Below are 27492 nucleotides of genomic sequence, written 5' to 3'. Positions count from 1 at the left end.
AGCCTGAATGTCTAACTTTACAATTCCTCACACGTTTAAATGGTGCAACTGAAGTCAGTGTGACCTGCACCGAAGTAACTGGGTTGTGCCTCATGCAGCTGGCTCGAGAGGCAATCTGTGATTTTTATATCCATCTTGGCAAGCTTAGCCCTCAAGACTAGTGGAACAAGCACAGCCATGCACTTAGTGTCAATAATTTATTTGTTCATTAGTGCATCCAGATTCGGTCCTGGGTGCTGTTTAAATTGATGCTTAACTAAGTGACAGCCTTTCTTACTGCGAGCAGGTGCTGCAAATGCTTCTGTCAGTGCATCGTGAGTTCAGTTACCAGTCCCTGCTGTAGTTCCTAATAGCTTGTCCCAGCTCACTGCAGGCCTGGAGACTTCAATCTTAGGGATGTGGTTTAGTGGTGGGCTCAGTAGCATCAGGTTGATGGTAGGATGGGGTGATCTTAAGGGTCTTTTCTGACCTAGGTGATTCTATGAGCTGTGGTGCTACCCAAGGGCTTGGGGGTGAGAGCTCTTTCTTCCCTTTTTGTGTTTCTTCAGTGGTTGGCCAGGCTGGTGCAGCAAGGCAGCTTTGTGTTTGATACACCTGACCTCAGACGTTATGCTGGCATTTTGCCTTTGGACGAGTAAGAACACTGCAATGCCCCATGTTGAATGCACAAATACCATGCCATTTACAACATCTGATAACATGCAGATCCACATGGACACACGCCAGGAGAAATATGCCCCAAGAGAAAAGAAATGAAGAAGAAAGTCACAAACTGAGCCAAACGCGCTGGGTTTGGGGACATTTGGAGATTTAACAGCCATTAGCATAGATTTTGATGTTTGTGGTGCTGAGGAAGCACAAACTTACAAGAGGAGAAAGTCTCACACACACACGTTTGGTGGTCTCAACTCCTGCCCTCGTGGTAGCACAGGACATTTCCCTTCCCCCTGACCCCACAGCAACCTCCCCATGCCAACTGCAGGGATGGGAGACACGGGAACCCACACTGATCCCCTCGCAGAGCATGGGGAGCTGTCTCCAGATAGGGCTCAGCACCTGCACGCTGGGCAGGACGCGCCCCAGGACCAGCCAGCTATTTGCAGACCACTGCTGGTTGCTCTGCAGATAGGTTTGGATAAGGGATTTAGGCCAGCAGCCAGGAGCAATGGAGACAAGTAGTCAGAAAGGAATAAAGAGAGAAAGGCTGCTCTTCCTAATGAGTGCAATAAAACAATAAAAGTGCAATTATGCAGTAAAACTATTGTCATTTTGGGTTTAGAAGATAATGCACTAGGCAATAACGCTCATTTTAGCCTGTGTTTTCAGGCATTTTTTACCCTCTGACATTATAATTATGTACTACTATCTGATTCCTGCATCTCTTCATTTTTATGGGTACTGAAGCATTGCATCAGAACAGTGTCAGATCCAGAAATTCTGTAAGCCCATGCTCGTCCTTAACTTCATTTTGCCAGCTCTTTAACATACACTGAATTGTAGTCTCTCCATCCTTCACATTTGTTGAGTAACACGATAGCATGAGAGAAATAATTACAGCCAAAGTATAAGATGCATTCCCAATGCTGAGCTCACTGGATCTATTTCTCTTGCACATCGAATCTAGAAATTGTGCATGAAATCATTTTTATCAACTTCCCCCTTGCTTCCTGTTAATAGCATAATTTTATGGAGGATATAAATTATAGCTTCTGTTTAATTTTGAAAAATGTCCTATTCCCTGCAGTTACGTTTTGTCATAATAACCACAAATACTGACAAAGGCAGAATAATCTGCCTTATTGGTGCTTTGTTTTCTTGCTTGACAAATAGTATTTGTCTTCCCCCTCCCTCTCTGGTTCCCCTGTTTTTTGGGGAATCAGTTTGATGGTGGGTTATTAGAACAAAAGGAGTGAAACATACCCATGTTCTTTGTGTGTGTCTGTGCTTAACTATTTTTAATATGATCCCTTGGCTTTAAGCCATTTCGTATGTAGTTTCACGTCCTAGTGTTTTGAACCTTTCAAGCTGAGCTAGCTGCAGTTGGTAGAGGCATTTCTGCTTTGGAGTGGTCTAAAATGATCTCCTGGGAGTTTGAGCAAATGTCTTCCTTGCGTGTTAAGAACAAATGCCAGTATTTAGATTGAAAATTCTAACTTTAACTTATATCTGCATGCCAGTTTTACAGCAGAGGAGAGCCCCGCTTCAACCTTCCTTTTTTAGGACTGTTCTTGCATTGGTTTAGTAATAATAATAACCACCCTCTGTCCTTTAGGAAAGCATCCTTCAATTTGTAATTGACTTGGGTCTAATTCTTAACAGTGGTTCATTTTGAACACCGGGATTTAGTCACTGCTTTTCTAAAGGTTAATATAAATCTGTAATGAATGGTACAGATTAAACATTGGTGACATTCTGTTTTCCCATCTTGTATAGATAAAATATTTACACTTTAACAGAGATCAATTTAGAAAGCAGGTGCAGCTTTGATGTTTACATCTTTTAATCAGCAACCTTAATTAACAAGTTGTTTGCTAATGATTAATCACCTGCACAAATACCGTGTGGATTTGTCAGTTCTGAAGTTACAGGCATCTTGGATTACTTTTTTTTTTTTTTTTCACCTTAAGATGAAAAATGACATAGGATGGTGACGACTGTGTCCTACTGAATGCTTGAGCTGGGAAGGCGCAGAGGCAGGACTGGGTATTTTCCAACAGCCCTGCTCTGTGTGCAGAGCAACACAGGCGCTACCTATCAGGCTTTGGTAATTGCTATAATTCCTTTAATATTATCCTTCCCAGATGCAGCTTTGCAGGGAGGAGGTGGGGATGATTGTTACTTGCACCTGCAGGTAGCTCCTAGCACATAAATTAGGCTGGGGAGGGTAGGAGAGCCCTCCTTTTGGTGTCAGCATGACTAAAGGTACAGGTTTGCTTTCCTTGTATAGTTGGGGGGCAAGCTGTTAGTGTTTGAATTACCTAATAAGAATTTTAGTTTCAAGTTCTTATCTTTCATTTGAGTGTTTTGGTGAAAATTTTGAGGCTTTTTTTTTTCCTTCTTTGTTCTAGTAGTTTCTTCTACCCTCAATGTTGTGCTTCTGCACACAGAACCAAGCCTTCCTTGCACAAACACGGTTGTCTGGATGACTTCAGAGGTACTAGAAGCAGCAAAACCAAAACAGGTCTGCCATGAGAAGAGGGATTTGCTGCTTCTGTCCTGCAGCTGCTGTCACGGGGGGGTTTGCCTGGGGGTAGCCTGAAGGTGCCCCCTGAGGCAATGGGAGCTTGAGTGCTGTGTGAGGGCAACGCTGGTGGGAGCAGTGGGGGCTTCCCTCCTGCAGAGCCCCCTGAATGTTTTTTATTGATGACAAATCTTTGGGCAAGCTCATTAAAGATAAACTCCCTGCTCTACAGCTTGCAATAATTTATTATCGTTAAGCTATAGTTCGCTTTCTGAGCAGAAAGGCGAGGTTGAAAAGTGCCTCTGTTCTGGTGCTGTCATTAAGCCTTAATTCAGTACTTCACGTTACGAAGTACTTGCTGGCTTTGTTTATTCACACGAAGGCTTTGACAGTGATGAAGTTGGAGAGGTCTGTGTCCTCCTGGGTAGTCTTCATGGATGCTCCCCATAAAGCTCCCAGGCCACTAATGACCCGCTTACTTGCAGCAGTCCATTAACTCATTTTATTCCTACATCACAAACCATACAGCTGACCTCTTGAGTGATGAGGAGGTGTCGAGATGATTTGTATCTCTTCGGCTGTTTTATATTACTCTGCCTCCTGTGAAACGAATTATAATGCAGTATCATTGAGGAAATAAGATTTAAGGGAGGCTTTGTGAAATGAGTGCAATATTTCAGGAGGTATAATTGGGAAATACTTAGTAGAACAAGACACCTTAATAACTGTCTTCAGTGGAAGTCAAAACATCTGAATCTCCTTGAAGACAAGGAATTGATTGCTCTGCAGTACAGTTCTCCAATCGATTGGTAGCCCAGCTCTGGAGACAGGAGCTTGGCATTTAACCTCGCACAGCAGAGGAATGAAACCTGAACCCAGTGTACGGGGAGCTCCGTGCTGTGCTTTAGTGGGAAATCTGTCTCAAATGCCAGAATAAGAGCTTCTGCCTTTTTAAAATGGACTCTTATTTCCTTGCTTGACAGGCTGATAGCAGTTGAACTTGTGAATAATTTAAGGATTAATTGGAATGTATTTAGGAGAGTAGCCATCACTGGAGACAAATGCTGAGCTTGCAGTAACGATGGTGCATGTGTGCCAGGTGAGGAGGAAGTGGAAGGTATTGTCTGTGATTTCTTTGTTCTATTACCAATATGTACCTTGGCTAACTACATGCAGGCTTGTGTTTCTGCACTCACAAAAATGATAGCTATTGTGCTCCTGCATTATGAGTTGGTCATGATGAGTTGGTTAGACATCTTTAATACCCTACAGAGCACTAGTGGGTGTTCCAGCATGGCACTGACAACTTAGGAAGCGCAGGTTGCAGGCTGGTACTGGCTATCTGTTCTGGGTGCTGGGATATGGATTGCAAGAAGCCTTAAACCCACTGCTGTTAGTTTTTTTTCCTTCATGTCACAGCAAGGAATAAATGATCTCCACTGAGATTCACGCTTGATGAAATATCTCCACCAGCCTGAAACTTTAAATATTTAGGAGGTAAGTTCCTGAAGAAAATGAAGTGATAGACTGGGATTTGACACTTGGCAGAGCTACAAATGGGGAAGCCTGTTAGCCAGCCAGGTGGCATGGTCATATCTGCAAATACTAACCAGGAGGGCCTCCTAGAAAAGTCTGGGTTCAAAGTCATGCTTTCTCTTGTGCTTTACTTCCTAGGGCTGTGTTCTAGTGAGTCTGGGCACGTTTCTGTGTGAAGCAGGGCTGGAGGGTCCAAGAGGGCTGCTGTGCTCCACTCTGACCTGCCATTAAGTGATCCCTGGGCTCAAGCTCTCTGCCAGGATATATCAGCACCGGCCTCTCAAGGGGCTTAAGCAGAGAAACATCTCGATTTGGTGAGAGAAGGGGCTGTGTATGCAGAACTGTAATCTAGTTTTGCCCTGTAGCATGGTTCATGGGAAGCTATTTGTAAATGTTGAGTTACAGCAACCAGAAAGGCTTTTAGTTACGGTACAAAGAGAATGTGAAAGATGACTCTGAATGGGGGGAGGACAGGGAGAGAAGTCAAACCCTTGTCTGGCTGTGCTCCAAGACTGCCCCTCCAAAGCAGAACTCATTTTCTTGCTCCACCATGGAGATCATTGCATGTCCTTTATTCTAGGCAGAGAGAAGGGATGTGACATGCTGGACATTAGAAGCTGTGCTGAAAAATGTCTTTAAGATGTGTGTTCACTGTAAGCCTCCATTGCAGAGGACAAGCTGACTTCTCAAATGAGTGAGCAAAGCATTAATCCTCAACTGAAGGCTGTGTTTTACCCAGCCTGACTCCATTGTCTAGAAATGCTGGCCCTGATAGCTCAGACCCAGGGACTCAGACACTTTTTTGTTTTGGAGCATTTTCTTAGTTGTATCTGAACAGTCCTGAGCAGCTTTGTGGCTGAGACATCAGGTGCACAAAAGGGATAAGTCCTCATACAGCCCACAATTCTTAGCATTTAACAGCACCTTTCAGCTATTGTGAGATGTATTATTCCATATAGTGCATGAGGGTTTGGTCTGGTTTAAAGAGGTGATATGTGACTATTAATTTACTTCACTAGAGAAATGGCAAAGATGCTTATAGTGTTAACAATGTGCTCCTTTATTTCCGTATACTATGATTTTATGCCTCCTTTTGTGCAATGATTTAAAGGTTGATGCATAGTAATTGAATATAGCTTATAATGGGACAGGATTTCTTAAAGTTGTGTTTGAGTGCATATTGAAGTTTTTTAAATCCATATCTTAATGAAAGTGCACTTAGAGATGGAACTTCAAATATGGAGTTTCTCATTATTTCTGTTAATTATTTGGCAATGAAATACTTTGTTTTCCTTCGTGAACTTACACCTCTGTAATCTGTAAAACAAGATTGTGTTTCAAAAGATAAAACTGGAGACTGATTTAGTACCAGAGTTCCCAAAATGGGGTGTTCTCATGCAACAGTTTCCTCTGGAGTATAAGAATTCCTAGGGAACGCACGAAGTCATCAAGAAAAATAGAAACCTTATATATGTGTACACTGCCAGTTTACATCTACAGAAATGCTATTTAAATAGTAGCATGTCCAAATGTTGTTGTTTTAGTGGATTTTATTGGGCACCAATTTAACTGTAAAGAGTAGATGCATTTCAGGATAGCAAAAAAATGTTGTTTTCCCATTCTGGGAGGCTTGTCAAAATCTTCATGTCTCTTCCTCTTTCATATTTAGAAGAGATGGATATCTTTCAAAGATTCCCATCCCAGAATAGTAAATTGATTGAAAAATGCAGATGTAGCAAATGGTTTGGCTGATGGTGAGAGTATTTGCTTCAATCAGCAACTTGAGCTTCTAGTCAAGATCCACTCTCCTATAGGGATTTGTGTGGTATGGCGCATTTCTCTAATCAAGTACGTGGGATTTTTATTTTTTTTGGCCTATTATCTTCAATCACCAGGCTACATCCCTCCAGTGCCCTTCTTGGACATCAGGTACATACAATTGTCCTTTTGTTTTTGCATCTTGAAATTTATTTTCCTTTAGGGATTTACAAAAATGCATTTCCCTCTGGCTCTTCATCATGACAGCAACACCTGTTGGCTGTAACACACAAGGAGTTTTAATTGAGAGAACTGATAGTGCAGACAACAGCACTGCATTACTAACTTTTCCTGTGCAGAGTGAAAAGTCTCCTGGTGTTTCCTTTTGTTTGCCTTTAATTCTGGCAAAGCATAGATGCTGCTCTGTGATGCTGTGTGAGTGTCTTCTGCAGAGTGCTAATATCTTGTGAAACCTACTCCACAAACGTGGTATTTGAGTTTATTTCAGCTGATGACTTGTTCTTCTTTCCTCTATCAGTAATACTTACATGATCTTATTCTGATTATTTCTTCCCAAGGAAGAGGACTGAGGCTTCATCTGAGAAGTGATTTTTAAAGAAATGAAAGCCTCCTCCACTTCCTTAATCATAAAGAGGAAATATAAGGCCAATCTTGATCCTGTTAGACTCTCTAGGCTTCCACACGCTACCAGTCTTAAGATTAAAGAATATTTGTATGACTGATCTTAAGTTCCTGCTGGTCTTGTGTGCTTCCCATCAGTATGCTGCAAGTTCAGTGCCTGTTGTGCGAAATTAATTCCTGTAATATCCAGCTGTGATACCCAAGGGAACTGTGACTTCAAATGGGGAATTAACACAAGAAGCAAATCAACCCCTTAAATGAAACCTGGGTTTTGTGCAGATGCTGTTCAGAATGAAGAACCTGTTTGCACCTTTGTTTGACATGGTAGAGTCATTAGAGAGCCACAGGTCATTGGATGATGAAATGTATGCATTTCTGCAGATTTTAAATGCTTGGTTTAATGTTGACAAGTGGCAATAATTCAGGTGCTTCATAAGCATCAGGCTTTTTCTTCTCCTAAATGAGGAAGACAGCGGTGAAGGAAGAAGCCATCTTCTGAGCTAATTTTCAAGATATGCTTAAGAAGAGAATTGTCAATCACTCCCTTGTCAGAAGTGTATGGAAGAGAAATCTTTTCACTATTTATTTCTGCTACAAACTTAGATATTCCTGTTTTTTTTTTTTTTTTTTTTACCTTGAGGGAGATCAGAGTGGTTTAATGCTGAATGGCAAAATACCATAACAGCATGTGTGCAGCGGAGGCAGTGGGCTGTACACAATCAAATTGGAGGGATTTTCGGTGGCAGATCACATTAAAATAAGAGCTCAGGAAGAAATTGGCTTTGCTTTTGCATTTAGTAGCACATCTTATTCTTGGGGACATTCAAAAAAAAGGTGCTCATCTTCTTGCAAATGGATCTTTGCTATTCCCAGGTAGCCTGTAATCTTTCTGTGAAAACAACATAAGCTGATTTGGAGGAGGGAGGTGGTAGGAGAATTGCTGAGAAAACACTTTGTGGAGTTGTTCCAGGAGCTTCGTGTGTGCAGTGCTCCTCTGCTTTCCTGGACCAGCACAGCTTGTGCTGAAGGATGTAGGTAGAAATGAGGATAAATTGGAAAACTGCAGTGTTTTTTGTCTTGGTGGTGGTGGTTTTTTAAGTTTCCAGGAGATTATCAAACACAAAAGAACACTAATATATTTTCCTGTCAAATAAAGATATTCTATAAAATCTTCAGCCTGTGTGGGGTAAATGAAGGGGGAGAAGATGTTTAATGAATGCAAAAATATTGCAAAACTTCCTTACTACAGGCTTGTGCTTAAAACTTGATTAATGTATAAGCAATGCATGGGGATGTATGACCAAAATACAGTTGGTTTTTATCTTCAGTAAAGTGAAGTTAACACCATAAAAATTGAAATACACAGGGAAACAGTCTTTTGTAAATTGCCACTTTATTTTTCATTTGTTGCTCAGGGAGACAGCATAGACAGGCATCATTGTTTCAGTGGCCTCTGGATATTTTTTCATTTTGGGACTGATGTGAATCCCATTAAAACTTGCTGGGAATCATTTGATTCACCTGACGGCTTTTCCCCCCACTCAGCCCTGTAAAAGATCAGAACAGTCTTGTTTTTACTGTTTGTTAATTATTATTGTTTGATATGCTCCTGGGTCTGCTATTCAAATTATTCTGATATCCCCCTTGCTGAGGAACAGGGATTTTGCAAGTGACACCTCCTGGTAATTTCCCTACTGCTAACCAGAGCCATGGGAGAGCTGGAGGAGGGAGGTATTTATGGCTGTAAGAACAATGCCATGTACCAGCTATGTGCAGTTTGGACACTGACTAAACTAATTGGCTTTCAAGCGAAAACACTGGCCCCTGGATCTGCATTTTCAGTATTTCTGAGTCACAGCGTGGCTGATTTGGAAGGGACCTCTGGAGGGCATCTGGTCCAAACTCCTGCTTGAGCAAAGCTGCCTGGAGCAGGTTGCCCAGGGCCATGTCTAAATGAAGCTTGTGAAGCAGCACCTCTTTACTCCAGCTGGGATGTAGTGAGCACATTGACCTGGAGGATGGGGGCTTATGTGAGCCCCCAGTGTGTGAGTGCATCACCGCCACCTGATAGCTGACTGCATTTGATCTAGGCTCTTATTCCTAGAGCAGGAAGGCAGGTGCTGTCCTGGAGAGCAGATCAAAGGCTTGTGCTCCATCTGATCCACTTCTCTTCTGCCCCTTGCTATAGCTCCAGGCACAAGTGGCACCAGTGGTTTGGCAGCAGTGTGTTGTGTTCTGCCCAAAGCATCTTGGCACCTGGAGCAGGACCTTGACAGGAATTCATTGTGGGCTGGCACCTGGGGGAATGCATACTCTTCACATTTCTCAAAAGTTCTCTATTTGTATATTTTTACATTTTATGCACAATGAATGAAAGCATCTGGGAACTTGCAGTTATCCAGTTTAATAAAGGAAGAATTTACTTTTTGATACTTCCCCATTCTTGTCAGTTACTGGGAGTTTATTAACCTGACCCCTAAGCTCAGGGCAGGAGCGGAGAGCAGATCAGTGTCACTTGTAGGTACCTCTTCCCAGCAGTGACAGCATAACCAGCAAATTTGGAGTGAAATATCATTCCTCATCCTTGTGACAATAAATTGTCACACTGAAGCATGAGATGTGACTAATCACACTTTAACATGCATAAATGCATGCCTCATTACAGGCTGTAAAATGAGCTTGCCCCTCTTTAATATCTCCAGCTGCTGTGCTTGACTCCAGCCTGCTGTATCGAACAACTGTTCAGCTTTTTGTCACCTGGTTGTGATAAATGTCCCTGCTCTGAGCTTATAAAGTGAGGCTGCAGTTGTGTGCCCCCCTTTACCTGTCTGAGGGAAGAGGCAGAGAATGGGCAAGTCGGCTGTGGTGAGCTACCTGCTCATTGCTAGCTCTGGTCACTGGTGGAGATGGGAGTGCATTAGCTTCCAATTTAAAAAATCTGTGTTCAGATCAATTTGTGATGCTTCTCACTGACTAGAAACAGATGCGAGGGTAGCATTTACTGATCACTGCTTCAAATAAAAGCTCACAAGCATGTTGTGTTAAGAATTTTCAGAGTCCAGCGTTTGCCTGTTTCAGAGCCTGGCCGAGAGCTTTCACTGAGACAGTCACAAAGTTGAACATATTTAATTTGGCAACAGATACAATGGACTTGGAACTGCTGTTGATAAATACACTTACTGCAGTAGTGCTACTATATGATAACAGCACTAGCAAAATGCTGTCCTAGCTCTGCCTCACCAAAAACTGCAGAGCTTACTAAGAAGACGTCCTTGTCTTGGTGGAGGAGAAAGGGTACAGCCTCATCTAGGTCCCCAATTCCCTCCCTCTTCCTTACTCTAACATCTTATTTTTCTTCCTTTTTTCCTTCTCACACTGACTCCTAGCGTTTTTATATCCTAACCATATCTGTTTCCTCTCTGGGGTGATGTCTAGTATGAGGAGTTAAGTACTGTAGTCATGTGTACTTCTTTAAGTTCATCGTATTTTGGGGTGTGAACTTCAATGTTCATTTTACAGATGATGAAGTAAAAGGTTTCACTGTGGCGCTCAAGATTCTGTTCAGCTGAAATTCAGTGATATTTTGAAGAAATGCCCACTAGAGAAGATCAGGCCTGAGGCCATCTAAGCGACATGGAGGTACACGGGTCCATGAGGTGCATCTGAGGGCCCTGGGAGAACTGGCAGATGAAGTTGTTAAGCCATCGTCCATCAGATTTGGTAAGTTGTGGCACTCCAGTGAAGTTCCCACTGACTGGAAGAAGGGGAACATAACCCCCCTTTTTAAAAAGAGGGGAAAGAAGACCCAGGGAACTACAGGCCAATCAGTCTCACCTCAAACCGCTTTATGATTTTCTCTAGGCTAGGAAAAAAAAATGGGGTAGGCTGTTGTGGGGTAAAAATGGTTAAATACTGCTGTTGTGTTCTTCTCCATCCAATTTCCTTCTCTTTACTTTCATTTTCCAAGGAGAAGTTGGTGTTACTGTCATCTGAGCCACTTCAGTGTTATGTCTGTATAAGCGAAAATACTCTTTGGAAATGCTAACCCTCGTGGGACAGATGGTTATATTTCTAAAGCACGAACAGAAAAGAATGGTGGGAGCAGGTGGATGGAGTGGTTAGGTGTGTGATAAAGGTTTCTGTAAGAGCAGTTCTTGGGGGCAAAAGGGGCTGGCTGAAGGACAATGATGCAGTTTCACAGAAACTGCCTCAACTTTAAAATCTTATTTTGCCACTTGAAAGAAAGTAAAATCTTCTAGCTTCACTGGTGTGTTACCTAAGGTACTTCAGTAACCTCCAAAGAGGGTTTTTCCTTGGTATTTTGCTGTCTGGTAGCTCCGAAATGGGCACTTCGGTTCCTTCAGAGCCAGCAAAGATCTCTGCAGCCCCTGGGGAAGGGCTGGGCTTAACCCACAGGCTGCTTCGCCCACGGAGTCAGTGCTGAGAAACAGGTGAACAAAGGGCACAAGACAAAATCCATCTGAGAAGTGAGGCATGTGGGGAGGGGAGGGGAGGCTGGAGAGCAGTGTTATTTCGAAAACGTGGTTATAAGTGACCTTTAAATGTTCACAGAGGTCTTAAGAAAAGCGAGAGGAGAGGGAAGATATTTTTTGTTTAGCTAACTTTAGGTCACAGAGGACAGCAGAAATATTGGAGTTGTGCAAAATATATAACGTCCTCCTTATAAGCAAAAGTTTAGAGTCAGCCACAGGGGTTTTGCACTGTAGCATTTCATTTGGCCCCATGTATATATCAGAGGTGGCTGCTTGGCTGCGAGCAGAAGGAGGAACTAACGACACCACCGAAATATCAGTTCCCGAGAAGAAGTTTCTCCTCACCAGTAAAAATCAGGATGTCAAGTCCCAGATCTATATATTTCACTCTATCTTGTAGAAAACCAGAAGTTCAATGTAAGCAATCATTTCCTTGTCACTTTGGTATGTTGGCAGTGAAGCTTCTGCCTTCGCCTGCACTTTGATTTCAGGCATTAGCTGTCACCTACTGTGAGCTAAATTGTTTTAAGGCATGAAAGTAAAATTTTTCATCTAGACTTGATTCACGCTTCCAGTGTAACTCATACTCTTAATTAAGTCCTAAGTGAATTTGCTGTCATTTTTGAGGGCTAAGTCGCTTGTCTTTTGGTACCAGTTCTGCCTGAGCTAGACCACAGCTAAGCTTTTGGAGGTCCCTTGCTTCCAGCTCGACTGCAAACCAGTGGACTTTGCTTTCAGCCTTTTGGGTGCCAGCATTGGTCTGAACGCTTCTCCCATTACTTAACCAGGAAACCTAGGACCCAGGAGCCTGCTACTGGAGTACCAGAAAGGTTGAGCAACCGTAAGACTCTGCCATCCTTCGTATTACTCTTTTCCTGCCTAGAAAAGCATGAAATAAATACTGGCTGCTGTGTGATGGTGGTTATTTAGTGAGTAACAGTGAAGTTAAACTCTGCTCCCTGCACAGCTCTCAGTGGTATGAGCAGAGGGGGTGGGGAGTGGTTAGGCATGTATCAATATAAAGGCATTAGAAATTGCTTTCCACTTAGCTCTTTCCTTGCTTTACTGTCAAATTCTGTTTCCAGAATATGAGAGACTTGAGCAACCATCATAGCATCAGCGGCCAGTCAGCAAACCTGTCTTTAATTTGCTCGGGGTAAAGGTGTTTGCAGGGGAAGAGATGTACAAGTTTCAGAGACTCAGTCCTGGACAGCAAAGTATGGGGGGAGAAAATCTTGCCTCTTTCAAGGATTCAATTAAATGATTGCAAAGCAGTGACAGTGCACACGTGTGCTTCTCTGCCAAAATGTAACAGCAGTGCTGGGAGTCCCTTCTTCTGCATTGCACTGGTATCGGGGGCTGCTTTCCAGCCAACAGACATCACGGGGGGCATCTGCATGAGCACAAGAGGGCTCATCTATGAACGTCATCCCAGAGACAGAGTGCCACTACAGCCTCTATTTTTAGCAGTTTGAAGTGTGATGAGCAGGGATTATCTTGTTTATGGTATTATTATTACATAAAATATGCTCCCGAATCTGTATAAGGCTAATATGTGCTTGGAGGAGGAAGAAGTCATTAGGTTTCTCCTGTAAAGATGGATGTGTAGTTTTGAGGAACAGTATCTGTCCCAGAATAGTTAGCAGCTGCTGCAATAATTCTTCTGAGGTTATAAAGAAAGCGACAGGCTTTCTGGGGTTTGTTTTGGTAGAAGTCCAAGAAAGAAGAAAATTGGGCTTCAGGCATCAGATTCATCACCAGGGCTGGAAATGAAGGAAAGCCAGCACAGCCCTGAAGCTTTGCTTCGTGTGCAGCAGGAGAAGGTCCTGCAGCTGCCAGTCCTGCTCCCACGAAAAGGGGAAACAGCCCCATGGCCCCAGCTGATCCTGGGTCAGAGAAATGTGCTAGGCTGGTCACATCTTTTACAGACACTGCTTTGGAATAGCTGTGGATTTAAGCACGTTCTTCTGTGTTGGTTGATAAATATGTCTACTGCTCGATGACTTTAAAAGTACAGGAGTAGATCTGTTTTTAGAATGAAGCAGGAAGAGTGGTTACAGCCACCTTAAAGCCTGATCTCCATGTAGTCATATGGCTAATATTCCTTGTGTTGATAAATATTCCTGTGCTTCTCATTTCATAGCGGTCCTTCACTTTAGAAGAACACACAAATACCTCACATACCTGAACAAAATACCCCCTTCCCCTGAAATAGCCTAACTGGAGGAAATGAAGCATAAAATACTGCACAGCAGGTGGCAATGATGAAATGATAAAGAAATGAAACTGGCTGTATGGTTGCTTTCTTTTTTTTTTCAATTCCCCAAAGGGAAAAGATGATTCACAAAGTGATTTGAGGTAGATGCTTCAAGCCTGAGCAGCCTCAATGACTGAGGGTGCATGGTACTTAATCCACCTCCTTGGTCTACGTGGGCAGCAAGCATGTTTTATTTTTATATTTTAATGAGCACACAAGTCATATCAGGTTTCCGGAAAAGACTAAATCATAACAGCATTCCCAGAAGCTTTGCTTCCTCTTTTAAACTGTCTGCTCAAAACGAGAGGGAAAGCAGCAAGGCTGGCAGGCAGTCACCAGACATCTGCTCGGGGAATCCAGATTCACGCTCTGTGCTTCAGCTTGCCTCTCCTTCAGCAGGCAGCAAAATAGGGTGGGAGAGAGCCTGTAGGTGCCTTATTACTTTGTAGTCAAGGAAATTTTGTAATTAGCGATCTACTTAGGGACTAGTCTCCTCTGCCTGATTTCCCTGTGCTGTTCTGGGCAGTAATGCAGCCCTTGGTGTCGTCTTGGGATGAGGTGGCTTCCATCCTAGGAGCACGGGCAAACCCCCAGCAAATATCTGGGTGCTGTTGAGGAAGATGAGGTTGCTTTTCTGATAAAAACTTTTTAAGGGATGAAGTACAAGTAATGAGGAGTAAATTCATCCTAACACATAGGTTCTACAGACTTCACACGGTGTAATTTGGTTTTGACTTTGAGTTTTGTGGAGCAATGGTTTTAGCTAAAACCTGCTAAGTTCTCAAACTGGTGTAACTTTGCAGGCAATTTTTTTTAGGGTTCCTCTGAAATCTTGGGTACAAATAGCTGTAAGGAAAGTGTTACTAGAGGAAAGAAACAGCTTCTTTGTACTCTTGTGCTCTCTTATAATCAAAGTTTTGTGTTATGTGGTGAAAACCTGTGGATCAGTTGATTTTTTTTTTCTAGTCTTCACTGTGTCTGCTGGTGGTCCTGGTAAAGCCCAGCCTTAGATGGACCATGGAAACAAACTTTGTGTACTGACTGTAGCCTTCTCCATTTAAAAACTGGGACAGAAGCTGCACTTTTCTATTCCCACTGCATCTTTCCGTTCCAGGACTAGGCAGCACGCTTGCCTCTTCTCAGGAATCCATTTGGCACTTCTTGTGAGCAATAAAATCAAATTTGAATCAAAGGAAAAAGTAAATGAGGACAAGAACAGCCTGTTGTTTTGATGTCAGATCAGAGCCCGTAGGAAGCACTCTGGCTGCAGTGGGTTGCTGTTAGGGTTTGGTCAGTTGATGTGAAGATGTGCTGCAGGGCTGCTTTCAACAGGGGCTTCAGAAATGAGGGACAAGGCCTGGGCAGAAGCAAACCTGCCATGGAGCTCCCATGGCCCTGTGGATAGGGATCATGCAGGGGGCACAGAAAAACCTCTCAACACTTGGAAAACACCAGAAGGGAGATGGCTTGCGTAAGTCTGCTCTGGCACCATAAATGTGTGCATTATGAAAATTACAGGGTGAAGCATTGCACCCTTCATGCGGAAGACTTTTCTTAGTCATAAGACTATATATGTGTGTGTTTGTATCTTTCAAGTTTTATATTTGATCATCTCTAGTAAGAGTAAGTTTCAAAAGTTCATTAAATTATTGAGCAGTTTTTTGTTTTTCCCAGGAAAAACATCTTTAATCTCATACATTCCCCCAAAGAGACGAATCTTTAAAATGTATTTGCGTCTAATGTGGAATTTATTTTATGACAAAACAGGAGATACTTGTACATGAAAAATAAATACCAAGAATAAGTCATGCATTTTTCATTTTGAGTCTGAGTACGGAGAGTTGAGAAGTTTAAATATTTAAAATAAGCCCTCTGGTGCCCAGTAGAGCTCTGGACTGTGCATATAGGGGTGTGTGTGTGTGTGCTGGGTGGGGGCTGAACCCCCCATGCCTCAGGGGTCTGTGCCCTGCACTCTGGTAACTTGGGGGTGGAGGATCCCGTGAGGAGGGAGCTCCCTTGCCTGGGGAAATGCAGTGTTGGATGGTGGGTGTCCCAGCTGGGATGGCTGTTTGCAGGGATGGGGATGGGGAGAAGCCCTATCTGTGTCGTGTATGTTTTGCTGGACCCTCACAGTACCTTATTTACTTTGTTGTTTACTGCATAGGTGAAATCCTCATTGCAAAGGCTATCTTGGCTATCCACATTCACCAAAAATTAAGTGGACTCTTGTCTGTTCTTATGGCTAAGGTCCAAGTGATCCAAGCCCATAAACCAAGCTGGGGAAGGGGTGAGGCAGAGAGCAAACCCCTGACCTCGTGGTGATTCCTCTGCAAGACAAAATGGTGTTATGTCTTTAAGTTTGCATCTTTTTATCATCCTCAATTACAGTTTCTCCTGCTTACGTATAGGAAAGCTCTGATATTTCTCCACTTTTGCTAAAACTGAGCTTTCTCAGCATAAAGATCAAAATTATTTGCTAGCCATTAGGACTAATGATCACCTGCATCCTGTGAGCCTTCAAAACCATCTTGCTGTCAGACGATCACACAATGCACCATCATATGCAAGAAGAATAAAGCTTGGCGTGGTTGTGCCAGGCAGCACGTACCTGAACTGTGCTGCTTGCCCTGTGTGTTATGTGTATTGTGTCAGATCGTCACCTCTGAAGTGCCTGCCATGCTCCTAGGTCACTACAGACATCATTTGTATGGGTGTCTCTCTGTTGGCAAGTGGAACCGATAGCATCATCTCCGAGTTGCTGAAAAATAAAGGATAGAGCAGGAATAACAAATTTCTCAGAAGTTAATAAGGTCCATATGACTCATGTAGTGAATTTGCATTTTGTCTTCCTTGGTTTCCAGATGCAATTATTTTTTTCACTGCTTTCTTCCTTTGCTTTTTGTGAGCTGGTTTCCTCTGACCAGTACCAGTCCAGTTGAGCAGCCTGTAGGTTACCAGATTTTCATTATCACACTTTTTCTTACCTTCCCCTTTTGTGAAAAGCTTGCCATTCTACAAATTGTTCTTCATCAGAGATAATGTGCCCAACTGAAATGGAAGCACTCCTCCCTTTAGTTGCTCCCAGAAAGTGGCCAAAACACCTGCAGATGCTGATGGGTTTTAAAAAAGGAAAATCAAATGTTGTCTCAGCCAGAAGGCTGTTCAATTAACTTTTCCTGCTGGGAATTATTAGACCTGAGGCTGTGCTGTTGGGAGGAATCATTTCTTCGCATCAATGCTAAATGAATTAGGACTTTGTTGGTAACAGAGAGGAACTTATCAGAACATGAGAGGCAACAGCAAAGCTCTGAAACTTTAAAATATACAAACATCAGATGGAGTTACCCTTTGGAGCACCATAACATTTCACTGAGAAATGCATTTAAATGAGAATGTCCAAAAGTAGATTTTTTTTTATCGAATATCAAGATTTGCTATAAGGATGGCAATGTGGACATGTTAAGGGAAGATTTTTTTGGGGGGGGGAGGTTATTTTTCTAAACTTTACCACTTCCTTAGCACAAGTTCTGTCAATCCTGCTTAGCTCAGCCTGTCTGAATAAAGGGCAAGTGGCTCCTGTAGGGCCAGGACGTCTTGCCGTGGTGCTTAGACATCATTTGAAGGGCTCCATGGATTGCCAGTCAGAACCAAAGCCTGCTTTGCCTGAGCACTTGCTTGTATCCAGGTGTTTGGGCAAGCGCTCTAGTTCAGTCTAGCAACCAAACTCTTGAAGTTTTTGACATACTGATTTTAGTCGAAAATAAAGCACAAAACACTTTATTTTTAAGGAGGTGAAGCTTCCATCCACACACTGTTTTTGGAAGAATTTGAGCTGAACCCCAAACTCTTTTCTCAAGGAACTTCTCAAATCGTTGTCAAACTCTTAGGTATTTTTATCTGAATCTGTGTTTTTAAACAGTAATAATTTCTTACCTTTTTTTAATGAATGCTACCAATAAACTCTTCTGCAAGGCAGTGATGCGTTTATTTTTAGCAGTTTTAACTGAGATATCTGGTATTGCTTGGACATGTGTGACCAGAATGTTGGCCTCATTTCATGAACACCTGAGTCCTGAGCAACTTCTTGAAATTAATACTGATAACAGCCCTGTGCTTTCTTTTTTGACCATTTTATTCAGCAGGTGTGGGCTGATTTTGGCAGTGATCACTGATCACAAGTAGGAGGAAGCCCTGTATTTTGTAGAAGACCTGTTCTACTTCCATTATTTCGTTGTTTACCTGATCTTCCCTTTCTCTATATCTTTGGTTGTGGTGTGATTTTACTCCAGTCCTTCTCTTGGTAAAATAAGTTCAGGGGTGGCACCTGCAGCTGAGCAGGAGGTGCGGAGATGCCCAGCTAGCAGGGTATATTTCTAGTGAAGGTTCCAGTTTCTGTGAATTGCTGTGGGAGAAGCAGAGGCAGGGCTGTGGCTGGGGGGCTTTGGTTTGTCAGGACAGCAAAGCCTGGGCTTGATGGATACCAAGTGGCAAACCACAGCAAGTCACTGGGTGAAACCCATCCCTCTGCCTCACAGTTGGATGATTTTTGGAGGAATTGCATGTAGGTGCAATCAACAAGAAACCCAGTAGCTACCTGGTGGTGTCAAATAATGAGCTGAATAATTGCCGTGTGAGAGCCTCTTTGAATTTGTGCCTTAATGCACGTGTGAGTATTCCAGTGGAGCCAAGTAGGAGACCTTAAAATGAGTGCTCTGACCTGAAGCCCTGCTGTGCTACCGTATCCTCCAGAAACCTGCTATTACCTCTGCTCCAAAACATGTCTCAGAAGTTGCAGGGGGTGACCTGCTCACATTCCTCACTCCAATCTATACTTGTTAAACAGCTGCTGGTGAGGGCTCAGCTGCTCCAGTTGTGGTTGTGGGAGAGGTTTGGGCATGCTGCTTTAGGGGCTGCTCCCAGGTAATTAAAGCACGTCATGCATCACCTCCACAGGCTGATTTTGAACTTGTACATATTCCCCAGGGTTGAGCAATGTGAAAATTTGAGAATTAGGCAGAAACTGTAAACCTGAGCTGTTGGGATTGAAGTGGCTCAGTGTGGCCAGGTTGAGGAGGAGCTGAGTGCTGAGCTGCTTGGCTGCTGGGGACTCGCAGACCCTCTGGCAATGAGCTGGGACCCAGCCACAGGCAGAGCTACTTTCCAAAAAGTAATGTGTGCCAGTGATGGGTATTTGGGCTTTAAGCTAATAAGCAACCTGGAGAGTGGGCACAGCTCTTGGCAGTACTGCCAGAAAGGAGAGGGAGAATCACAGCCTCTGAGCAGCGGTGGTAATGGGAAGTGCAATTAAGGCAGGTATGTCAGCTTCTCCCTAATTGTGTCCGTGCTGCAAATATAGATGTGTGCATGTGAGTAATGGCTGTGCCTCTGCAAGCTGCACACATCTGATAAGCTGAAGGTGCTGGAAAAGAGACCTTCAGACCGTGCTGTTGTTCCTTGCGATGTTTTGGGCACATCTGTCCCGATTTCTGTGACTTGTTTGGATTTGGGAAGGTGATATGCCTACAGCTCTGTGCCGAGAGTCTGGTAGTGAGAAACTTTTCTTCTGCTGGTGAAAACATCGTAGTCCTTGTGGATGAGCTGTAGGCTGACTTTTTGTACCTTCTGTGCTTTAATTACTGGAAAATCCCTGGAATCAGAGGATGGCATCACATGGTTTATAGCTCTGCTTTAGCCGGGATTCAAATGCCTTACTCGGTCAAAATTTGCTCTGAAATTCGAAAGAACTTGTCTGAATAAGGCACACAGGATGCAGTTTATCGTCGGCGTGTGCCGTGGGTAATTGTACTTACTCAGCTGGCCCAGCCACGTGCAGCCTGATAAGGCGAGCAGAGCCAGACGTATCGCAGGCTAAACCAAACAGTAAGATAAATCCTTACTTTCAGAATTAACTAGGCAGTAAAGCATGTTGTTTTTCACTACGTGTCCATAAGATGTAGCTGAATAAGGTATTTGTTCTCTCTGAATGGAGCAACAGCTCTATTAATGTATGGCGCAGCCTGGATTTCCTCTCCCCAGCATCATAGTGATAGCAGCATTACAGGGACTTAAGGGAGAAGATGCTCCCTGTGGCTCGCTGAGAATAAAACGTGCCCTGCTATGACTCCTGAAGCCATGGTCATGGTGATGGGCACTTCCACAGGACGTGGGCAGAGCCGTGTGTGATGTGCAGCTGGGTGCCTGCCGGCAGGTCCGGGGCACAGGTAACAGCTAAATGCAGTGACACAATTCCCTCAGAAAATACGTGGACCTGTTATGTTGCAGTTGTAATTAAGAATGCATTAAACCTGGCGTTATCAATTAATCAGACTTTCATGCCAATTAGGCTGAGGTTTTTGGGGAAATATATTCAGGGGCTTTATAAGAGACAAAATGGTCTGAGAAATTTGCTTTTATGTGTGATGAGCAAGACAGCTCAAAGATAGCACCAGCCTTTGACAAGCTGCTCGAAAGGGACACAGGGTTATCTCTATTTTGAGCAAATCATAGTTGTAATAAAAATTGGAAAATTGTCAGTTTAATGAAGTACAAGAGAAATTCTTACCATTGGTTTTCTGGGAGCACCAAGAAAGAAAAACAGTCTGGGGTTACTTAGTCATCCGAAACAACAAAAAGCCCTGCTGCCTTGAGTGTGTTGCCAAAAGTGGGGGTTTGGGTGAAAAACTGGTAGTGTGAAAGCCTTGGGGGAAAGAACTTGGGGTGAATCTCCTCCAATTAGTTTGGTGTGGAGGAAAGGTGGACTTATTAAGCACGCTTTATTACTGCAATCCACATTAATCTTTTTCTTTTTTGAAGATGAGTAAATACTAACAGCTTGTTTAATAGAAGCTAACAGGTGCTAAGCACTAGACAGAGGGGGTTGGCAAGACATGGAACCTGCACAGGGCAGCCTTGGTCACTTCTATAGTGATGAAACCATGGGCTAAGAAATTTTCTTCTGCATTGGAAATTCATTGGGAAACATGAGATCAGCTCTATTGTGGAGGGAATAAATACATTTAGTTGGGTAGTTGTCTTGCTGAATAAGAAAAAGATCAGTAAAATTCTATATGCAAAGGTAGTGTGGCTTTTTTTCTTTATACATGTAAATTATGTGAACTTAGGAATCCTCTGTAAGCTTATGGGAAATCATAGAGAACTAAAAAATAAAATTAAAAAATGAGACTTCAGCCTTTAGCTTGAAGGTTTCCTTGGATAGGGACAACAAATGCCAATAAGATAAGAGTTTCTTCAGTTTTTTTCCTTTTGTGAATTACCTTCTGTCTCCACAAACTGTGATGCCTTCTGTTGCCATGGCTCTGCTGAAACTGGGGGTGAAGTTTGCTGGCGGTGATGAGGACAGGTTTTTGCAGCATGTAATCAGGTAGATAAGCGCTCTGTTTGGATCCAAAATGCAAACTTTCTCAGTTGTGTGTTTCAGGAGATAGCCTTGTTCAACAGCTCTAATGCCACGGTGGCAATTGCTCGTTCTGCTGCTGCTGGTTGTTTTTGTGATAGGAAATAAAAGTGAAATTGTTGCCTTAAAAGTTAGAGGGTACAATGCACTGAAATACTAAACTAATTTTTCAGAATTTGTTAAATATTTGTTTGGAAGCATTTCAGGCTCTTCGGGCTACTAAGATGTTCTCAACATGGAGCCATTTATGAGCTTGCTTTGACTTCCACACCATTTTCAGCTCCAGACAAACCATTCTAGTGATGTAATTGAATTAGAGAAATAAAGTCTTAGAGGCAGGAGCAGTGTGTGGGGTTCAGGAGGCTGAGCAGGTGGGGGCTCTCTGAACCCGTTTTTGGCAGGACCAGGACCCCTTACTTTGGTAACTACCTTTCTCCATTGCTTGTTGGCTGGTTTAGTTGATCACTGTCTATTTGCCCTTATTTCTTCATGTCCCTATTGTGGAAACAAGTATCTTGTCTGTTAATGACCTTTTCCCAAGTGCTTTTTTTAATATCCCATACCTTTTGCAAACCCTTTTTATACCATTTGTATTGCATTTGCAGATGAGATTGAATCTAAACAACTTATACCTTTGCTTTAGCATAATAGAGTTCTTGAATAAGCAAAACCATTTGGGATGTCTGTACTACAGGCCTGGATGCTGAGCTCTGGGATCACATCTGCATATTCCCATGACACCTTATTCACGGACTGTGTTCCTTTGTTTTTGTCTGTGACTGATTATAATTAATGGTCTGGGGATAGAGTTACTTTCAGATGTGAAGTAATGAAATACAGTTTTCATTGCAATGAACTTTACAGTGTCAGAATTTGGCATTTTATTTGTTGTTTTTATTCCGATAAGGCTGCCTTGAAAGATGTGACATTTTGTATGGTTACCAAAACGGAAAATTTCCTCTGCAAATGAGTCTTATGGAACTGATTAGAAATGAGTGTTTTGAATGATCTCCCACTGCTGCTGCTCGTCTGTCTGATGAGACCTGAGATACTGTAAGCCCAATTCGTACCAGCCTCTCAGAGGCGATGAAAAGCAATTTTGTGAATTCTTTAATAATGTCTTCAACTTAATTGACAATCTCAGGCACACATGAAGCAGTTTGTTGCTTACCAAGTGAAAATTCCTGTCTGTAGAGCTGATCCCGTATCATTCTTTCCAGCAGCTCTCTTCAGAATCGGTAGATGAAGAGGAAGGCGATGCAATACGCAGGAATGGAAACCCATCAAGATGGTCATTTTTATATAGATCTGTTCTGATGTTCTCTGAAGCCAGTGCAGAGAGCCCCTTCCAAGGGGCTCTGTGTGCAATAATCCCAATCAAACCTCAGGGAACTAAACTCACAGTGAAAATTTTCAGATCGATAGCGAGGAGGAAAATACAGCTGTTTTTTATTTAAGACTTTAGAGTTCAGTGTTTGATACTCATGGCTTTCTGATTTTGTGTGTTTTCCTTTGTTATAAAGGGTGTAGGACAAGAATCAGCCCTCAGCATTCCATGCTTTAATACCAGGCTACCATATCAATACCCCACCTATACCTACACTTATCTAGCTGGTAAGACACCCTTCTCTATCTAGGTAAGACTCTTTGACTCAAGCTTTATTTTAATGTTTTGAGTTCAGATAAGTCACCTGAAGATTTGATACCCTTTACCTTTCAGCTTGTATTTGGTCTGTATTAGGGCTGTCAGATGTTCTGACAAATGGGCCCCCAGTGGTTTGTCTTCATAGTATGATCCCACCCAGTCTTTCCCCAGTCTAGGTTAAGAAAACTGGTGGTCAGACTTTGATGCAAAAGTGTTTTTTCCTTCCCTTCACAGACCAAATTACCCAGGGATGTGTCACTACGTGTTCAGTTTAGTCATGTATATTGACGCTGTCTAGATTACAAGTAATTTTTAGTGAATAAAATCATAACATTGAGCAATGATGGAAAGGAGCGAGGAACAACTTTTATCCTACGTCTTGATTAAAAAGAACTTTTCTCAGTGAGCCGGAAAAATATTTGCCTTCCTGAGGAGAAACTTTTTCAGACTATCAAATGAAATGGTTGCCAGTTGACAAGCCTGAGAAACAAACACATACAAGTCAAGATCTTTTAGTTGCTGTGTGACTCATGTTGTTGCAGCAGCTGAAAATGTTTTTTGATGGACAACTTGTCAAATAAGAATTTCATTATAGGAGACCTATGAATAAATGTATCTTCAAGACATAGAAATTACAGTGTGGCCTCTGAAATGAAAAAGTGCAAAAAAAAGTAATAATTTCCAGATGCTCTGAATAAAATAGGATATACTGGTAGGTTTATGATTTTCACTTCAAAGTAAAAGGTTCATTTGTCTGAAATAAGAAGTGTAATTTATAAAATTAGTATTCTGGAATGTGCAATCATAAAATAATACAGTATTCTCTGGTGTTACATGGCAATTGCTGTCCTTGAAATTGAAAAGTAATGCAAGGGGGAGGTGTAATAAAAGGGCAGGAAAAATACTGGTACCAGAGGCACTGAGAGTAACATAGTCCTAAGCCATCCCTCCACATGCTGGTGTCTGTGTGGTGTGGCCCACCTTTGGTATAAGGCTAATATTTATATATTCAGAGGTGTAGTTTTGTGTCTGCAGCTGTGTATTTGTTTCACCTCTGGCACATGTAAGCTTGCTTCCCCAGAAGCTCAGCACAGGCAGTGTTCCCTAATCCCAAGCCTGCTCTTTCCCCTGCTGGTGGGGAGCTGTCTCCGTAATTAAGGCTATCAAACACGTGGCTGATGCCCCTGCTCGCTGGCTCCATGCTCCATCTTACGGCCACGCTGTTTGGAGTGGTGGCGTACTGACCATGAATGAAATTCCTCCTTGAAAAGGGGCCCAAAGTCATCAGCCAGCACCATCGATTGTGTAAGGACGCTGATCGATGGCTTCTGTGGCGAGCCCCGTGGCTCAGCTGGGCTAAGCCCTGGTGTGGCAGGGACCAGCAGGCACGAGCCTCTGAAACGTGGTGTGGTTCCCACTTCCCAGAGGTTCTCCTCCTGCACCTTCACAGCTCTGGTTTTTTCTTTCTTTAGCATTTGTTTTGGGTGGGTGAGTTATAATGAATCACAGCCTGCTCAGATTGCTCTCTGCTGGCATCTCTGTGGATGGAAAACACGCAGCTGGGGTTCGGCAGAGGGATTTGCAAAAGGAGGAAAAAAGAAAAGAGCAGGTGACCAGTGCTGAGGTTCTGAGGACCCTGCCTTCCTCCCTTCTGGATAAGGAATAGCTACTGCTTGATGGGGATGCAGAGCCTGGATCAAGCTTTGTGTAGCCGTTCCTTTATGGACAGGGTTTATTTATATAGTCATTTGAAGTGTTAGAGTTCTTGTTGTTGTTGTACTTCTTATTTTGGCTTGGTACACTGTGTGGTGCCTCAGCCAGACTTCTCTGGGCATCAGAGTTCGGATCAGGAGCACAACGTGATGTCTGCAGCCCAGGAGCTCGCTACAAACTCATCAACACTTTTTTTTTTTTTCCTTTTCACAGCTGTAAATCAGTTGCGGTCTTTGCTTGGGCTGCATACTGCCAAAATCCTACTTTAATCTAGAGTCTTCAGCCTCTGCCACCTTTAAACACAATTTGGATGTACTGATGCACTTCCCATGTGGGATGAGTTTCACGATCCTCGTGCTGGGACGTGAGCCGAGCAGTGGCAAGGGCAATGGCCAGGGCTGGCTTCATCAGACCAGGCAAATCTCAGCTGATCCTTTCTGCTGGCTAATTGGGCATTAATGATCAAAAACTCTCAAAATGGCATCATCTTACTCTCTTTTCTGTTTCTAATCCCACGGTTTTATTTCCAGGTGTCTGGGGACATTAAATGGCAGAGAGAAGGGAGAGAGGAAGAAGAGACTCTCAAGCCCAGTGGAAAGAAACTTCAAAGCATCACCAATTTATCTGAAAATCTTTAATGGTTCAAATTACCCAAGAATCTCAAGAAGCACTCAGTGAGGGATGAAGAAGTAGTAGTGTGACTTACGTATGATTGACAAGGAGAGAGCAAGATCTTCCCCAGTACGCATTTCTGCAGCTCTTCTGTTCCATTAATATCAAGTTAAAATATTCTTTTAGGAGTCCTTCCAAAACAACAAGTTTTTCTACATCCACGTGTCTTTGTAGGAAAAGACTTTGTAGGAAAAAACTTCACGTTTTTTTTTTTGGTTATTTTCTTTTCTCCTTGTAAAGAAATGTTAATGGAATGGGCTGGAATAACAAAGGATAAGCAGACTCATTTTTAAAAACCATTTCTGATAAAGCTTCCCCAAAGCCTCTGCTGTGCAGAGAAATGATATCTCAAGCTACAGACACAATTACCACCAGGAACCGAGATCTTCACTTGGAAACAAGACCGAGCTGTGAGCCCTCCTCGTGGCTGCATTTGCAGGGAGCTGTGCAGGGTGCTGGGGTGGCTGCACCCAGGGATGCTCTGCGTGGCTCCATCCATCACATGGCGCATGTCCTCCCTGCACCACGGCCAGCAACAGCTTCAGGTTTTCTCAAGGGTTCCCATTTTACAAGCACAACTCTTCTGTTCATCAAGCTACAGTGCAGGAATAACTTAGCTGGCAGCTCGTCAGGCTGAAATCTGGAACTGCAGTAATGGTTGCTCATTTGGTAGGACCAAAGAGCTTAATTACATGCACCAAATGACTCGAGTTCCAAACAGTTGTATTCTCATTTTAATTAAACTGTAGGAGTCAATAATTATCTACTCTTTTCTTACACTGAGCAATAGTGGTGTTCATCCTTCGTGAACAGCATCCTTGATAATGAAGAAAAAAAGTTATTTGAAGAAAAATTTATTGCTGAGTACTAAAGTGAAGCCTTGCACAAAGCGTCCCAATGAGTACCAAGGAGCTATGGGGAGGATTTCTTCCTTTTACATCTTTTCTCCAGGTTTTGATGCCTCTGCTGACATTGTCACTATGCTGGTGGATGAGCCTCTGAATGATGTGCACGGGTGTGTCTGAGTGCTTCACAGACTTGTGTGTGGAGAGAAAAAATCCTGTTCACTAACTTGATGTTGGATGTTTAATGGATTTAATTATTTGAAGGTTTTCTGAGTTGCTTCTTGAAACCAGAAGATGTGTTTGGACCACCCTAAGGAGGAATGCTTGGGTGCCGTAATGACCAAGGGGTGAGTTTCATAGGCTTTAAGTTATTTCACAGTGGTAGGAAAAGTGCCCCCCATGCTGTTACACCTTGTCTTGCATCCTGGTGTTAGAGCCCCTTGTCTGGGGAATCCGTGTAGGAAAAGCTGTGGGTCCAAGCGCACGAGGGGCTGTCTGTTCATTTACCTCTGCCAGGAGAGGTGAGCAATGGTCCCTTAGCCCGGGGAAGGAATAAATATTAAGAATGATGCTCTGTAAAAACGTCACTTTAGGAAAAGGAGCCCACTTTAGAAGAATATATTGATTTTTCTTTCCCTCCCCTCTGTGTGGGTAATGCGAACAGCATTCCCTCGCCGTTACCTGCCTGGCAGTGGCTGCTACAGCCTCTGATTAATGGCTCTCTCGTCTTGCCAAGCGGCTTTAATTCTGCTGCAATTTGAGTGGTGGTGCACCATACACAGCAAAAGCAGGTTTTCACGTGCAATATGGTCAGCTCCCAGCAGCAGGGTAAACTCCTGCCTTTCAGAAGCAGCCGTCCTCGGGCAGGAGCATGCAGGCAGCTTTTTTGGGGCACGGGGCTTGGAGGAAGGCAGTGGTGGCTGGAGCTTTCCCCACCGCCCTGGGCAGTGCCCGGCAGGCTGTGTGCCCCTGCTTCCCCTTGGCTTTCCCCCGGCACGTCAGCTCTGCCTGACAGCATGCCAGAAGATCCAGGGCACGTCTTTCCAAAGGTTAAAGATGAAAGGTACAAGGCGAGGTAGACAGTTTAAATGCTTCAAATGAAGGGAAGACAGCTGCTATCCGTATGCGTGACAGCCCTGACAGGCTCGGCTGGGGTTTTATGCAGAAAATACCCTTGACAGTAGCAATCCAGGCTTTAAAAATATGATTTACCCGGCTAAAAGCGATGGAAAAAAAAGGTTCTCCCATAGTTTTATTATAGTATAAATATGCTTGCTGTGTTCTCAGTTCCACCCTTAGTGTTGGTTTCTAAGCACTGTAAGAGTTTATAGGTAAA

The 27492-nt window shown here is 43.1% G+C and overlaps 1 long non-coding RNA gene across 1 annotated transcript; it reads left to right on the top strand.

Annotated features, from left to right (window-relative positions):
- The first annotated feature begins 2950 nt into the window (after positions 1-2950).
- On the top strand, positions 2951-27492 carry LOC137858755 (uncharacterized). The gene is made up of 5 exons (XR_011097981.1): positions 2951-3154; positions 4165-4280; positions 4601-4678; positions 10637-10837; positions 25170-27492. It is a non-coding gene; the product is annotated as an uncharacterized lncRNA (long non-coding RNA).

The sequence above is a fragment of the Anas acuta genome, chromosome 6, assembly GCF_963932015.1.
Source record: "Anas acuta chromosome 6, bAnaAcu1.1, whole genome shotgun sequence".
NCBI lineage: Eukaryota > Metazoa > Chordata > Aves > Anseriformes > Anatidae > Anas > Anas acuta.
This window is presented reverse-complemented; position numbering and strand designations above follow the sequence as displayed.